Below are 18,636 nucleotides of genomic sequence, written 5' to 3' on the forward strand. Positions count from 1 at the left end.
AATAGTCAATTAGAAATATCCAAAAAATGTTTTTATAGTTTGGTGTTGAAGAGAAGTGTTGGATTCTTCTAGTTTCCTGGGAAATAGTGTGTAAACCTAAGAAAATTGTAGGGATGGGTTTTAGAACTATCATAATGGTGAATATATCTTTGTGGGCTAAATAATGTTGGAGAACTTTTGAAGAAGATAAAGAATGGAATTTGATCATTAACCATAAATATATCTTTGAAACCCTTACTATAGAGGAATTTTTTACTACTAATCTATTGATTAATGGATCTCAAATATGGAATAGCATTGAGAAAGATAAAAGTGCTATTAGATAAAGGAGGAGATGGATTCTTTGGAATGGAATAAGGATCAAGTTATGGAAAGATTGTTGTATAAAGGAAAACTCTCTATTAGGTGACCCTTCCTTTACTCAAATAGCTAAGATTTGCGAAGATATATTTGTTAATGAAGTTCGAAATGATCAGAGAAACAATATATGAGTCAATCTAAAGGAGGTTAATCCTATTAGTGTCATAATTCCAACACCATTTCCATCTTCAGTTAAGTGCACAATGTTATTAGTTAAGTTCAAACTTATGGTGATTTCATGTATATTAATAAGTTATGATTCAAAATTTTTGGATCACTATTTCTTCTTGTAGTTTTAATCTCTTTGTAATTGCATAATGAATGAATATACTCCTCAACATCTACACCCTAATATTCTATTATATACAATGGTTTTAAACATTGTATTCATTCAATTTTCTTATGGAATAAATGATATTTTTTAAAGATTTTTTTTTCCTACAAAATGTTTCTATTTCCAGCTATATCTATGGTGGAAATTTTTCATGGTATTAGAGCCTAGTTTCTAGGAAAGAAAGTTTTTTTTAGCAAGTGTTGAAGATCATATTTGTTGGCACAATGGAATTCTTAGCGCCTATTTTTCTTACTTCATACAACTATTTTGAATGAAATCCCAAGATTTAATTTCAGCTTAGAAGTAAAGTCTTGTATAGAATAGTCATTGGAAAAGTTTTTAGATTGACAACCAAAATAATTACAATGTATGAAATTGAAGGGCACCCATGACCAATGGAATTCGCCCCATATTGCAGCCAACACGTTAGGATCCAAGAACAAATAATAAACCAATATATGCAAGGGAATGCTATGTTAGACAACAATTTCAAAACTAATATCATTGGGGAGAAGGCTTTTAGAAATATCATTAGGGAGAAGGTTTTTAGAAATGTCAGTGAAAACTTGATGTCTAATTGCAAAGATTTCAATAAGGATGATTGTACTAATATGAATAACTCAAATTTTTTTGGTGTGACAAAAGATAAAAGAAAAGAGAGAGGATTCGATCTAGTCAAGTCTTCCTAAGGCATGTTACAAGATGCACATTGATAGTGAAGCCAAATGAAATCTGATAAATTCTCAATGTGGGGGAATTATCAAAAATGAAGAGGGAAGATGCTTAGGAGCTATTATAGTGCCACTAGGAACTTAGACAAGTCACATGGCATAAGCCATAGAAGTACTCCAATCTATTAGTTTGGAAGAAGAAAAGGGTTTTGATAACATGTGGTTTTTTGGGGATTCTAATAACATTTTCAAATGCATCAAAGATACGTGTAAAGGTTCTAGATATACATGTTGGATACAATTGTTCAAATTGTGTGTTGTCTTTGATGTCACACAAATGTTATATCAGTCATCAGAAAGTGTCTATCGAGCTTAGAAGGTTAGCAAGGCAAAAGATAGTGTCTACTAAACTTAGAAGGTCAACAAGACAAAGGATAGTGTCTATCGAGCTCAGAAGGTCAGCTAGACAAAGGACAGTGTCTATCGAACTCAGAAGGTCAGCTAGATAGTGTCTACCAAGCTCAAAAGGTTAGCAAAGCAAAGAAACAATTCTTACCAAGCTCACTTAGTCATCAAAGGAAATGTGGAAAAAGCAGTTCTTATCGAGCTCACTCGGTCATCAAAGGTAATTTGGTAGAAGCAGTTCTTACGAAGCTTTCAAGGTAATAAAAGAAATTCAGTTCTTACCGAGTAAACTTGGCAACTAAAGGATTTTAAGGATATTGCAATGTTAACTGAGTCAAGAAGGTACTCAAGAAATTTTTGGAAGCAATATTTACCGAGCAGGGTCGACTAGTAAAGGATTTCATTGTTTTATGAAATAACATTTATTTGTTTAGAGTAATAGTTATAGCCGACTGATGTATGATTTACTGGTAAATATAACATGTAAATGGGCTGACTTGACAATCTGAATGGTATAAGTAAGAGGTCAAGTTGCGAATTCTAAAAAGTATGAAAATGGAAGTGGAATTAATGTAAAATGAAGATTGATTGTTGTGGAAGTGAAGTTGAAAGATGATCAGAGATCATTGAGGAGCAGTAGAGCCATATTTGATCAAGGAGGATCTAATGATGTTGAATAGAGACCTGTAACCAACAAATTCAGTTGCATCTTGTTTAGGTCAATTCATTGTTACTTTCTAACCATTGTAGCAGTGATTCCAAATCTCTTAACAGAGTTGGTTTAACATCCATTTTGTAAATCCTCTAACAAGGTAACAGTTCAGTTGAATTGTTCTAAAGACCTCTAGCAAGGCCACTCCTAACAGGGTGATTAAATCCTCTAATAGGGTCACACCTAAAAATGTGTATTGTAACCTTTAACAGGGGTGGCTCCTACTAGGGCTCACTTCAGAAGAGTGAAAAATTGGTGACTAGTTACTTGGTGGTTTTTCCCATATTGGGTTTCCACGTTAAATTTTGTGTCTCTTGTGTTCACTTTGTTTTCAGTTACATGCATGAATGCTTGAAAATAAGTAATAATTTAATTTATCGAGTTACAACATTTGTTTACCGAGTATCAGTAGTAACTAGATATTTAAGACATCTAAGGGATCCGTGGATTAATTTTTGTTAGTAACTGATTCACCCCCCCTCTCAGTTACTCTATCTTTAATCCCAACAATACAGACTATATCATAAAAAAATGAAGTTAATATCCTAAATTTTTAGATACTTTCATATTTATCATGACTATAGGGAAACTAAAAGAACTATCAATATTTTAGCCAATGTTGGTACTAAAATGAATTAAATGCAGAAGTGAAATGGTAAAAATGATATGAGAAATAATTTAATGGATATTATTAATTATGATAAATACAACCTTAGGGTAGGGTTCATTTCCACCAATGAGTGACACAATGCTTTATACTTGCCACCATTATTACTTTGTCTTTCTTTGTAAGAAGGCATGGAATATCAAAATTTTGACTTTATTTCCAAACACTTTTTGAGTTCTTAAAAGTCTTAAGTTTTTTTAAACTATTAATTCCATTTTCTCTCTGCAAGTTTATTTTCTTTGCGAATATGGGTGGAAAATTAAGCCATGAGGAACATAGCATTTTTGAGTGGAAGTGTGATGAATTTGTGTGGAAGAACTGAAGAAATGGGGAGTTACCTAATACCTAAAGAAGTTGCATGTTTTAGATCAAAAAATTACCAAAATATTTGTTGATTACTGGAACAATGCTAGGGTTACTATCTATGACAGATGTATTGAGGTAGCTAAAGTCACTAGTTTGCCCAATACTAGTATGATTCTTTTTAAAGACGTGAAGATTTCTAAGAATATTGTGATCAAGTTTCTAAAAAAGATTAAAAAAAGAAAAGAAAAATGGGTAAACACAAAGTTATATTTCTATGAAATGAGTCAAATTAAACCTTTCTAGGTGAAATTTCCTAACGTTTTAATGGAATAATTCACTCTGGATGGAAGGTTTATGAGGGTTCACAATTTTAATTTTGTTTTCCTAAGTCATTTTTTCCACAAATCTTGGATATATTTTCCTATTTAAAAAAAATCTCTATAGTTCCTTGATGAAAAGTATTATGAAGAATCATAAATACCCTATAAAATTTGTGCTTCATGAGGCATTGATGTTGGTTATCTATGAGTACTATTGAGATAACCACGTGGGGTCTTTGCTTGAACCCAAAAGGAAAATATTAAGAGGAAATATGATGAACCCCATGTTGGTAGTTTGAAGAAGAAGAGTAAATCCTGTCAAGGAAAATATAAGGAGGAATTTTAATATGAGGCCATTGATAGTGATAAAACTTTCAGCGAGGACAATGCAAATGAATACTTAATGGGTGATTCAACTTAGGAAAAGACTGGGAAAAAGATTAAAGAGTGCATAAAAAGGGTAAAGAAAAAACTTAGGTAGTGTCTACCAAAAAAATACCATAGAGGAAATGGAAACTGAGGATTAAAGATATGAGAAGACCAAATATATGAAGAAGAATGATTAGGTTGGGCTGGAAGAAGAGGTGGCTTCTATCCTACATAAATTTAGCATTGAGAAGGATACTCGCAAGGAAATTGTTATTGTTATTGAAGAGTTGGATAAGGTCAATTATAATAAAAGGTCAACAATTGACAAGTGGTAGGGAGAGAAGAATGTTGAGATTTTTTAGGATAGTGTTAACATTGTGGAAAATAAGCAAGGAGAGGAAAGAATAAGGCCAATAAGGAAAACCGTAACCTTGTGGACAACAAGGATTTTGCTTTGCACCCTAAGAAGGAAAAAGAAATACCTGCTCTAGTAGTAATACCCGAAAAATTGAAGTTGATAATTAGAAGAAGCCTTCTATCTATCTACACTCGGATGACCCCAAGGATGAAAGAGATAAAACTTTGGGAGCTCTTTAGAAGACTAAGGCTAGGAATATCTATTTGTTCTAAATAGATATAGGTTCATCTAGCCATAGAGTAGGATATAAGTAAGATGAACAAAAAATTTAAAGGATACACATTTATGGATAAAATCAAGATTAGAATTACATTTTAAGACAAATAGTGTTATCTTTTAATTAAGACTAATGACTTCTACTAAGGTTAGAGTTAAGTTACAGTGATAAGGTACCATCTTCATATGGATGTACGTGCATTTTAAGACCTTTTAACACTCTTTCTATAATTTCTTTCTTGGACCATGGATGCACCTATTATCAATGTATCTTTTTCTCCTCTCCCCTTCCATTTCAAGATTCTTTGTCATCTCTTTCTTTCTGACATGATCTTCCAGGTGTTTGTTTGATACCTTTGGACTCTATGCCCTAATCTATTTGTCATCTTCTAGTTTTATGCTTTCCACCTTCTAGAGTTTTCTATGGCTTTTTTGTCCTATCTACTAGGACTTGGTCAACCTAGATCAACCTAGTCTAGGACTACTTTGACCCAAGACATCCTAGTCCCCAATGGTTGTGGCGTTTAGGTTATGAATGTCCTCGAATTTGCCAATTAATTAATTTTACTCCCTTGTCAGCCTAAGTTATTTTCACACCTGAAAAATAGTATAAAAAGAGGCACAAGGGCTTCATTTTCATATCCCATCTCAATCCCATCTCATTCTCAACAAATCTCATCAAGAACTCTAGACAAGGAGTTCAAGTATTCAAGTATTCAAGCAAGAAAGTTTCTTCAAGCATTCAAGGATCTTTTGTTAGCATTTCCTCTTCAAGATCTAGCATATTTTTGGGCATCAAGGGAGGAGATCTACATTGAAGTATTCATTATATTCTTTATTAATGCACATTTACATCCATGGATAGATAGATAGATAGATAGATAAAATTTTAATGTCTAGGAGGCTAAAAATAGCCTATGGGACAACAAGACAACTTAAGCAGTCTTAAGTAGCTCCATTTGTTTCTTTTGTAGGATGATGATGAGCCCACCCAATCGCTCAATGTACTCTTCATTGAATAGGTTATGCCAAGAACTGTCACATATAGTATCCGCAAATTTATCTCTGCTATCCTTGTAGGCCTCACATTCTAAAATAATGTGCTGTTCAGTTTCCACTTTCCCAAAATTGCAAAATCTGAAAATTCTCTCTTCCCAAGCCTCTTTTGGCCTCTTCCAATTCTTGGTCTCACAATGAAGTTGGTGAGAGTTGGTTCTCAGCTGAGAAATAAGAATTTTAGCCCTCCAAGAAATGTTGGCTCTTATGTACGCTTTTTGGATTTGATCACAAGTGGGGCTGAACTCATTTATATAATATATTTTCTTCCTCTTGGTCTCACTTCCCCAATGTTTCTTGAAGAATTTTTCCATAAAAAAGACCTTTATTTCTTTATTATTTGTGGGGCACATATTGAATCGAATATTCCATTTACTCATCCATTTGATGTTTTGTTGCATCCATGTCCTTTTTCGCTTACAGAGTGTATCACTAAAGACAACTTTAGGCCATCTATCCTCTTCCAATTATTCGATCCATGATGTGGTTATGGTAGATTCATTGCAATTATGGAGATATCTTTCATCCTTTATGTCGAATCCAATATCTACAACACACACCATGAAAAATCCTTATTGACAAAGGTTTAAAGCAAAGTGAATCCTAAATTTATCTTTTCTTCCAATCATTTACATTTACATTTATCAACTACAATTAATTCCTTAACTTAGGGCTTGAAAAAGGAGAGCCCTCCCCCAACAAAACCCCCAAAACCTCTCTTCTCTATGTTTACCTACAAGATATCAATGAAAGGCTTATAGATCTAGAACCCCCTTTTCGAGTTCTTTCTAGAGAAGTTAGTTTTATATCATTGGACTACCTCAACCTAGTTATAGGAAATATTCTTAAGTTAATCTAGTCCTCAAGTCTCCATTTTTTAGGGATATATGTGGTTTTTTTTTCTTTCATCATTTTATTATGAGATCCATGGACAAATATTAAGAAATAATTTTTCTCCCACCCATTAGTGACTTCATGGAACATAGACGAATTCATCCTCAATAAAATCTTTCTCTAATGATATCCCAACTCTTTCATTTTCATCTACACAGGTTTCAAGACCTTGAGTTACCCATTTTTGGGTCAATCCTGGAATAGGTTAGCCTAGAGTGAAATATTCTAGAATAGGGTGACCTATGTTGAGTTATGTCGTAGGGACTTTAGATGCTGAGGCTAATGTTGTATTAGAGATGCACACTTAAAATTCAAATTATCGCATGGGATTTTTTTTTTCCTGGCCAAAAACAATAAAAGAAAACTTATGAACCTTATTTTCACATCCACAATCCATAGAAAATTTACAAGACATTAACATACATTCAAGCACTCAAGAAAGACAAATATTCCTAAGGCATCTGAAGAATTCAAGGTTTAAGGATCCTTTGTGAGAATTTTATCTTCAAGATAGAGCATTTTGTTATCCATAAAGAGAGGCATGTTATACATAGGGAATACTATAAGGGGGATGAATTAATGTTTCACAAACTATTTCCCAATTATAAATATTATTAACAATATTTAAACTTGCATATATGGCCAAAAAAAAAGTAAACATAAGAATAATAGAATGCAACTCATAACACCATTATTTGTTAATTAGAGAAGCCATAGCCAAGGGAAAAACCCAATGGGGATGGTAGCCACAAAATGATCCACTAATCAAGAGTATCTTGTGAAAGATATTGACCTAGTTAAGAGTCTAATATATCCATATAGTATATATATCCTTCTTAGAGGACTTAGGCCTCATTAGAAGCCTCAACCTTCTTAGGATGTCGATATTATAATACAAAAGAGTGCAAGATGATCCCTACTCTCAAACATGCATATAAAACTGTACAATGTTATCAATATTGATATATACAAAAACCTTATACACTGTTGATATCTTCAATATCTGATCTATCCTTTTAGTTCCTTCTTAAAAAATCATCTTACAACTATTCTCCTCTATGCTAGCATCAAGTTTTAATCTATTCCAATCACATAAAGTGAAAATAAAAATATTATATCATTACAAAACAATTCCACACTTTTCTCAACAAAATGTGTTGCCTTTATATTAAATTGCTTAGTCACGTCGACCATGCTGCTTAATAACATGATTAATATTTTTCCATTTATGGTTTAACATCTGGGATTTAATCCCAATTTTTTAAAGTAATTACTTTAGTAAACCAAAATGATTCCTTAGCCAAAATGCCATTATACCAAAGTTTTCTATGTTTTGTCCTATTTGGCTGTACTTAGTAAATCTGCCATAACTCCTTCTATACATAATATAATCTTAAGAGCTTTTACCCATGTTTCATATGGATTCTACCTTCTTGTAAGAGTGTATATTATCAAGTGCCTCCAATGATCTATGTTAGAACAAGTAAGTCTTCTGAAGCCTATTTTGTTGATATGTGCTTCAAAAATCTTCTGAATATTATGCATTTAGAGTTCACCAAAAATCTCCATCTTGAAGTAGACTATATGTTTCCATAAATGAAAACCATAGTACATTACCTTAGCCAAATTTACAACAATATCCCCCTTTGTCATTGATGAAAATATTGGGAAAAAATGGCTAAGTGTCCAAAATTCTAAAAATTGCTAAGTGTTCCACATGGCCATCAAAATTTAAAATTCGTGGATTATTTTATTAACCATATCATCTACTACATATACTCTACTCCCCATAGTTTATATAACCCTTTACGTGATGATAGAAACTAACATGGTAATTTTGATCGAAATTAAAGAAGGTTTATTGACTGCACAGTTAAATTGCCCATAGTTTCGATAGAAACTAAGTGACTCAGTTTCTATCAAAAGTAAGTAATTTTTTTTTTTGATAGAAACTAAGTTTTTATCAAAACTAGCTAGATAGAAGGTTATATGAATAGTTTGAAGTTTTTTCAATGATTTCCTTTCCTTGGGGCCAAATTACCAAGTTCAAATGGAGCACTGAAGACCTAAAATTTTGCATGACTAAAGTACTCAGAACTAGCTTTCTAATGACTATGAATTTGGTGCTTTTGAAAGTTTTAGGTATATATTTTTCAACGTGAATTGAATATAGGTTTATTATAAAAATAAACTGAGATATTCAGCGCTCATGGAAAAATATTAAATAAAAAAATAAAAAATTTAAAAAATAAGTACGGTCTCCGTATTTGAGTCACCTTTCAATCAATTTTTTTTTTTGAAATTGGGTAAATATATAATAAATTACATGTGTCAAAGTCCACGCATGTCTAAATTAGTGTTATGGCAACTTTAAACTACAATAAAATATGAGTTTAGGTATGGATGTTAACAAACTAAATTTGAAAGAATCATGTTGATATCTATTGTAGAAAAAAAGTTGTGTGTCAAAGATAGTGTCACTCTTTAAAAATCAGGTTTTTGATATCATACCAATTTTCACAGGAGAAAAAATAATTCAATAAATTCAATTTAAAAAAAATTAAAATAAATATATTTAGAATCTAGACACAAAATCCTAAAATACTCTAGTTTACTTCATCTTCAAATTCCTAACCGTTAAATGGGAATTTGCATTTGAAAGTGAAAGTTTTCTTGAAAATTCAGAGTTTAGTGTCAGTTTAGTCAAAAAATTGTAACCCACTATTGTGGTCTCACCTTCTGAATACATACTACTTACAATTTTCTTACCATTACCTTACAAGTTTTCTTCATAATACTTCCCCTTTGACATAAATGACAAAGGTGAGTCTAAAACTTATATTCAATTCAAAATTGGGAATCTACCTTATCGCCTTCATGTTGGCTAGGTACTCAAAAGTGTGATGAAATATGAAAATTTCTTCTTCAAACTATTAAAATCTTTATGCTAGTTGTCCTTTACTGCATGTGAAATACTGGTCAATTCACATAGTCCATAAGATGCAAGTTTAGTTGCATTCAAATTAGGATAGGTAAATTTTGTATATGAATCCTTTGCTTCTAAGCATGTGTCCAACTGCCCCTAAACTTCATCAATCTTCAAAGTTAAATGTTTTCTTAATAATGAGAAATTTTTCAAGTTTGTTTCCCTATTTATCTCAAAAGTCTTTAACTCATCATTAATTTTTCTAATATTCTCCTCAATCTCTATGATTTGGCTTTTGAATTCATCAATTCATCCACTACTTTCTCCAATTCTGCATGCTTGTCCTTGATTGATTGAGATATATCTTGTGTAATTTTATGTTCCAAGAAACATTTTCCATATGGTCCTTTTTCTTTAGAAATGTATCCTCTGAACTCCTTGATACAGATATCTAAGGTTGTCAAGTCATTCCCGACATTGTCACATACTGTGATAAACAAGCTAGCATCATGCTATGCTTGGGATTTCATATTGGCCGCATCCAAAAGTATGATAAATTTAATATCAAATACCTTAGCCACTTTTTCTATTCTTTTCTCAAAATCTTGTTTAGTGACTTGAATTGGTATGGTACTCTATAATTTATCTGTCACTTTTGCCAAGGTGATTTATTCTTGCTTTCTCAACCTGTTTAACTTTTCTATTATCTTTGATAATGAATAGGTTGTGGTCTAAGTTACTTTTCTACATCCATATCCTCATATATTAATCTAGGTATATTTATGGTCATACTACTTAATAGTTTCTCAAATAATGATTTAGAAGTGGTAAGTGTAGATTGACCAACTTCTATAATAGGTGTAATTAATTTCATTTGTGTGTTCTCCTCTATTACCTGACTATTTCCAGTCTTGTCCTCTTCTTCTTATTCCTTTACCTTATTTTTCCCCCTCTACTTGTGCTACTTAAACTATAACTTTTGTGACCTCCTCAACAATATTCTACCACTGTTCTTTCCAAAAAAAATATGTTCTCATAGGAATAGGTACTAATGATACAAGTTTAGGTGATTCCTGACTACACAAAGCTTAAATGTCAGTGCTCTATTATGTATCCTTAATAGGTTCATCACTAGAACATGATTCCACATTTCTAGCAACTAAATTGACAATAATGATGTTTGGATGATCCTTAAATGGACCATTTGCTACATCTACTATCATCTTTACTCTTACAATGGTCATGGTTTCATTGGGTGCATCTAATTGAAGTGAAGTATCCATGGTGTCGTAATATTGTGTTAGTTTTATTGGTGCTGTGACATCAAACCCTAGTAGAATTGGCCCCTATTTTTGACAAAAATTGGTCGAATGTTCTACCCATATTGGTCAAACTTTTGACCAATGATGTTGTCACAATTTCTATGCCAATCTTGGTCAAAATTAGCATCTACTTTTGGCCATTCTATCCTTCAATAATTTGACCAATGTTGGTCAAAATCTCTAGCCCATTCAACCAAGATGCCAAACCCATGATGCCAACTATGTTGATGCTTCGGTCAAAATTTGTTGAAAGGTCAATCGATCTTGGTGAGGGGTTTGACCAAGAGAAGTCAAAAGTTAGATCAATATGGAATTTTTTTAAAAAAACACCAGAAGATAAATATCCAGAGTAATCATTAATGACATCTTGGTCAATGATTAGTCTGGATTTTTATCTTTATGTGCTCCTTTGCATTAATATATATGGTTGATTATTTTGTTATGTTACTTTACTATTAGCATAATGGTTTATTATGAACTTATTTTATGTTGGTTAGAAGTATGTGTGTGTGGATTTGTACAGACGAACCCAAAGCTAGAAAATGAAACAAATTGGAAAATATTAACATAACTTATCAATAAAGAAAAGATAAAAGTATTAAAGTTACCTTACAAAAAAAAGCTATTTTAAATGTATGGTGGGCTAGGTGACTGGGGCGGGGAGGGGGTGGTGAATTTGGAATCAATAAAAATTTAACTTCAATTCTCCAATTAATCCTCTTTAAGCTAATTTGATCTAATTGCATGCATGAAATACTAGAAGCAATAAAACATTTATAATAGTTGACACAATATTTGGTAACCCAAAAACCTTCCAAATAGAATGTAAAACTGGGGTCAAGATGATATCCACAAGCTCTTGTATTGAAGTATAAATTTGGCATGTTAAGGCTTAGAAATGATCACTTTTGGTGATATGCCCTATTAGGAGTAGTAAGGACTGTTAGATCCACCTTGTGAAAGGATTTATACAATAGAATGAAGTATGCATTCAATTAGGAGATTTAGCATAAGACTATTAAGTCCACCACATTGTTAGAGGATTTGACTGATGCACCTATTAGGATGAACCAGTGGCTGATCTCTTCTCTGTAACTCAATTTGCTGATTGAGATTTCTCTAATGTAGAAATGATCACCTTGCTATGATAGATGAGACTTTTCTTTTCCTTATACTACTTTTAGCCTTTACTCTTCAATCCACATTCATATTTCTTACTTATCTATCATCTTCTCTCATTTGGATGTGACAAGAAATCTTACATATATACTAATCCAAATAATTACCTTCTAATGTTAGCTACAATACCAAAATAAAAAATCTTCACTAAGTTGGCTCAACATTGTGTCTCAAATTCTGAAGACCACTTGGGTGATATTTTGACACTCGAAAACATAATCAACTCGAAAAGCTCTAGCACTTGATTGACACCAGTGCTCAGGTCCACATTAGTCACATAGGAATAGGCATGAACTCGATTAGCATTGATGACTCGGTGAACACTAGAGAAGTCAGTTAACATTGAAGAGCTCGATTGACACTACAATTTAGTCAACACTACCTTCCTTTTGCTTGGTTAACATAGTGAATCTTCGTAGACTCTCTGAGGCTCGACTTACACTACTTTATGCTTGTGAATATCGGTAGACTTTGTGTAGTTTGGTAGCAATGTAACCAACCAAATGATTAAATGTTTAAGCACTAACTAAAAAATTATTTGACCATAAGGTCAACAATCTCCCCCTTTGACATTAGTGACAAAAACACTCGTCATACCAAAATTCTAAATACTTCAAAAAATATAAGTAAAATATCCCCTTATCAATGTGCTTACATCTGTAACTCAGTTTTGACTGATGTGTTGATGCTTGGTTGACACTGACTCTATTTTTTCTTTTTCAAAATTTTTTTTTAGCTTTGTTGTACATATATTTCCCCCTTTTTGTATTTCCTCTTTAATGCTATCTACTTCCTTAAATACATATGCTATATTCTATATATTCTCCCTTTTTTGACACCAATTCCAAAAGTGCATAATTACAAGGTAACACCAAAATGTGAAATGAAATCACTATGTACCTTCAAATTGTGGACATTTTTTGTTCCAATTATCTTCAAAAACTCTAGAACTATGCAAAGCTATTTTTACTTCAGCTGATAATTCTATCATATATCAACAATTGAAAAGTTGTTGTCATGGATTAAAATTTTAGCATGAACAATATGTTTGTACATTACATCCATGTTGGGAATTATCAAACTCTAAATATCTACCAACAATGTAGTCTAGATTTTGGCTTTTTCTCTCAACAATTCTAATTGTAAGTCTGTCAGCTACCTAATCTTGATGAAATTTGTAGAGCTAGTGCTTGGGTCAAGTGACAACTGATGTGCACTATAGAAAACTTGCCCTTTATTTCCTTGGTGAAATATGTAGTACCACTTAACTTTACAAATAAGAAAATAATATTATTTACATAACTTTCAAAATTAACAAGAATAGTGGACAATTCCACTTCATCAATAGCAATCTTTTGTGCCACTTTCTCCAAAACTTTCTTATCAAAATTTCTTTCTTTCCTTTGCAGTAGTTTTTCTTGGCCATTCAGATCTTCATTAAACTTGTGAACTATGTCAACAAGCTGGTTCAATATAGGCTTTTCTTCATCAATTTGAATACTAAGTGCATCAACAAATATACCTTTTATGTCTTGTAGCATTGGATTTCTCTTCTTCCTTTTTGTTGTTTTTCCCTTTTCTTTTAAAGCTCTCCAAGGGTGTCCATCTCTTTAGGAGTGAGATTATCTAGAGGTATCCCAATTTGAGATAACTATATCCTCATCTAGGTCAATTTAATTAATAGAGGCTTCTAAATCTTTACCCTTTTCCTTTGGAACAAAGGAAGGAATAATTTCCTTTCCTTTGTTCAAATCCTTAGTGCTTGGTTGAGGCTTAACCTCAATTATCATTGCAGTTACTATCAAAAAACTAGTAGCGTAAATAACGTTATTGATTTGAGAAACAACAACAATAGTAGGAGTATTCACAATACCTTGATATGACTTGGGCTGGCCTGGAGTTGTGCAGAGTGGAGCTTGCTACTCAATAGACGAAGTGGTAGTAATAGCATTCATCATTGCACTTGGTAAGATAGCTCTAATAGTCAAATGAATGGTCAGTGGAACAATGCTTAACTCAAATTTTCATGACTCAATAGTAGCCTTCTCTGAAGTTGATATAACCAATGTTTTTCATAGAGAATTAGGAAGGGAGGCCATTACCTATGCTATTATCTTCTCCGGATCATAATCTTGGATATCCTAAATCTCATGTAGATCCTCACTAATTGTTTGATCATCCTCATCTTCTTCATCATATTTCTCATCATCATCTTCCTCATTATCAACATCATCTACTTGTACAACCTCCTCAGTGGGATTTATAACATTAAATCCATAGATGTTCTTCCAAGCATTTGTATTTGATTGCACAAGGAGTTAGATTTTGTTCATGCTTGTTCAATGCTTCCTTCACTTCCTTGTCTGAAAGGTCTAGCATTACCTTCCTTAATGTTCCCTTGCATCCCTAGAAATTGCTACAATATTGTCTCATTGAGGTGCAACTGCCTTAATTATAGCATTTGGAACTTGGTTTTTCAATTCACTAAGAGTGTATTTCTATTTAGCCAGTTTTACTACTAAGGCTTCTTCAATCTATTTTTTCTCTTCCTTAGTCCTAGTTTCATACTTAAGAGATTTGAAATATGTCATACCTCCTCCTTCTGAGTCTTTTTTATCTTTCTTTAAAGGTAGGAGTAGACATCTAAAAAGTTACCTACTGCTCTTCTTCTCCATCCTCATCTTGAAGTTTGAGCTTCTCCCTTGACTTAGTAGGCCTTTTGGTGAAGAATGCAGGAGAGGACGTTGTAGCTCTCTTTCTTATAGTTATTTTTCCCTTTTTCTTTGGAGTTTCCTTTGCTATTTTTTCCTCTTCTTCATGTTCCTTTGCTCCTTATTATTCTTCTTCTTTAATGTAATCTCCCTTTCCTTCTATGAGTCTAAGAGGGGAACCAAAATTCTTGCTTTCCTTTTGAATCTTTTCAATTATCTTTCTTCCTCTCTTCAAGGCTTGACGAATCTTTATTTCCAAAGAAATCCTGGTCTTTGCCTCTTCATATGTGCTAAAATAATTTACCTTTGGATCCATAGACTCATTTACAAGAGCCTGAATGATATCTTTTGTGTCATCAATGTTTACCTCATAACCAAGAGGTTTTATCCATGCCACTCTTGACCCAACTACCTGAATATGTAACTTGTCATAGTCCACAAAGAAACATATATCTTGTTCATAATTGTCAACCAAGTGTTTGAGTATCCCAAATCTACTTTGCATCCTTTCCTTAAAGGTTTCAAAATATGCATCCATGGTGCCCTCAAAATTATCTCCCATTTTGGCTATACATTCATTGATATGATATAGAATAGGTTTGTCTTTCTTCCATACGGTACCTTTTGAAGGGAAAAACTTCTAAACATAAAAGACTAAACATACAAGAAATGATCCAAACTTACATAGATTAGTCTTGGATGCTTAGCTGATCTCCATGTTCTTTCTTAGCTGGCTCAATTGCAAAGGTCAAAGGTTAGATTATTCTTGACCACCTTGAATGCTAAGTCTAAAACTTCACATGGAACCCTGTTAAGTCAACTAGAACTGTAAATTTTGTGAGCAATTACATGTATCCCAAACTTAATTTCCATGTCTGTAATTCCATTTAGTTTCATTCTTCTACCACCTCACTCAAAAAAAGTCTTCTTCACTAGCGCAACCTGGCCTAGGGTTTTTGTTGTTTTAGGTATGTCTAGCATAGGAAACCCAGTAACCCTATGAATCATATTCTTTTTTATCTGGATGGGTTGGTTGAGCTAGAATTACATGTCATGGACATGACTCAGAATAAACCTAATCCATTTTCCTTGAAAATCCCTTGGTGTATGTAGAATTTGGGTTAAACCCTTTGTTTCCAGATGCTTATGCATAGGTTTCAAGATTCTGTAATGTCCCATTTAGGGCATTTTCATATTTGCTTCCTTATTCCTATAAGTCTTTCCGATAATCCCTTAATCTATCATTTGTTCTTCTATTTATATATTTTATTACTACTGAATGGTCATGGATGGTTGCATCCCTTCAAATAATTACTAATCTAGTTGTTATGGTTAAGGTTTAATAGTGATTTATTGACATATATTTAGTAATATACATTAATTTATGTATGTATAACATTTATTAATTATTTAAATTTCCATATTTGTAGTGTATCCTTGGGCTTATGGATAATATAAGCCATTTATATAATATAATAATGTTGTCACCATTCATTTAGTACCATCCTTATTTATTATTATTATATATATCATAAGATTCTTATATTGGTAAATATATATTGTAATATTATTATACTAGTAAATAATGATATATTATCATTAGTAAATGCTAATATATTATCATTATATTTAAATATATACTAGATGATTTTATATCATATGTTTAGCTATATAAATATATTAAATTAATAGAATATTATTATTTAACTGTTATTAAAACCTAGTCTAAAACTGGGGACATCACAGTCCTCCCCTCTCAATTTTTCATGTCATCAAGAAAAATCATTCATACACAAACTCCTTCATAGATACAAAACATATTTCCATGCAAAAAGTCTAAAGGATTTATGAAATATACATCTTAATGAATGAAAACACGAAGTAAACACAATGCAGACAAATGAAGACACAAAGAAACACAATGTAGGCAGATGAAGACACACGTTATGCAATTCCTTGATTGTAAACCTGCAAGAATAAGCAATTATTAGCATGCACATGTATATAAAATCTCCAAAGAAAAGGTAGTCATGATAGATTAGTTCTAAACCAATATCCTACCAAGCCTAATAGTGAAACTTTGGCCCCCTAGGCCTCAATGGAAGGCATCAATCATCCAATGAGGTGGTCTACTTGGAAGATTCTTAGTTGAATTAACTTGACATGATGTCAATCTTTCTTAACTTGATTAATCTAAGCCCAAGAGAAAAAATTTGGCCCTCTTGGCCTTGATGGAAATATTTTGCCATTCCATCAAGGTGGTCTACTTAGATGTCCGTCTTAGCATTTATTTCCCAATCTAAGCCCAAGAGCGAAACTTTGGCAGTCTTGGCCTAGAAAGAAACACTTTGGCATACATTAAGGTGATTTACTTAGATGGTAAACTTATTCTTCTTTAAATATCCTACCTAAGCCCAAGAGTGAAACTTTGGCCCTCTTGGCCTTCATGGCAGCACTTGACGTCCATCAAGGTAATCTACTTAGGAGGTAATCTGATTCGCTAATTATTATATTTTTTAAATACTAATAATATCAAAAAATGTTAAATATCATATTCTTATAATGTCACAAATATATTCAAAAATAAATATAGAATAGTTTCTATCTATATTCAAGTCAATAAAATATCATTTACAATTCTATGTTAGAATCTTTACATAAAAATATCTTTTATAATAACATCTTCATACTTGGTGGACTCCCTATAATGGACATACCTCACATAATGGACTCCCTATAATTTTGGGATTTAAAGTTGCTTCATATTTGGTGGCCTTCATTATATATGAGTTCTCCAAGGTCTATTTTTTTTTCCTTGATGGCATATTCATACTTTATTGATGTTGGTTCTTGTCTTCTCCCATCACGTCTCTTGTATTTGATGTTGTTAGAGAGATATTTCCTAGTGACTTTGACCCACGAGTTTGCTTTAATTTGGCCATTCATACTAGACATCTAGTATTTTGATATACAAGTCATCACCTTTATTTGTGCATACTCTTTGTTAATACCATTTGACTATTTTATTATCCTTGATGTTAATATTTTTTTGTGAAGATCAAATGAGCTCAAACACCATCTTCAAAACATTCTAGGGTTTGTATGGTGAAATTCAAGCCAAACTTTGTCATTCTTGTAATGTATGCTAAAATTTCTGTGTATTTTTGACGTATCCATCTCATCGTCTATCCTGCAATTCTTTTTGCACAAGTCATGTGGATTCGTGAAATTGGACCCTGATTTCAATTTTGGTAGGAATGCCCTTATTGTCTATCCTCAAGAATTCTGCATAAAAATCCTAAAAGTTGATTATTGTCATGTGCATACATAGCTATTGTCTAATGAATAAACTTCATTGTTGTGGATTGAAGAGACACATTTTCTATAGTGTCATGAATATTATATCTGTCAAAATCATGGTTATCAATGTATTCATTCTTATCACTTTATATCACTCATTTAAAGGAATAAGGAGTCTTCCACTCAACCCATTATCAGTAACTGATGCCAACCAATGTGCCTTATTGATTATGAATCAGTTCATCTTATTATAGTCTACATCCAAGCATATTCCTAAGCATTCGTCACCACTATGGAATTCTAAGCATCAGTTACCACTATGAAATGAACAACATCTACCTCTAGAGTTATTTTTAGGGGCGTATCTCTGAATCATGTATAGCTAGATAATACTTTTTGCTGAGCATTGGAAGTAATATAGGTGTGATGTGATTCTATTGATTGAATCTGTAGCCATTTATTGGGTATTG

Source organism: Cupressus sempervirens, chromosome 2 (genome assembly GCF_028749045.1).
Source record: "Cupressus sempervirens isolate cs-2001-9-10 chromosome 2, ASM2874904v1, whole genome shotgun sequence".
Taxonomy (NCBI): Eukaryota; Viridiplantae; Streptophyta; class Pinopsida; order Cupressales; family Cupressaceae; genus Cupressus; species Cupressus sempervirens.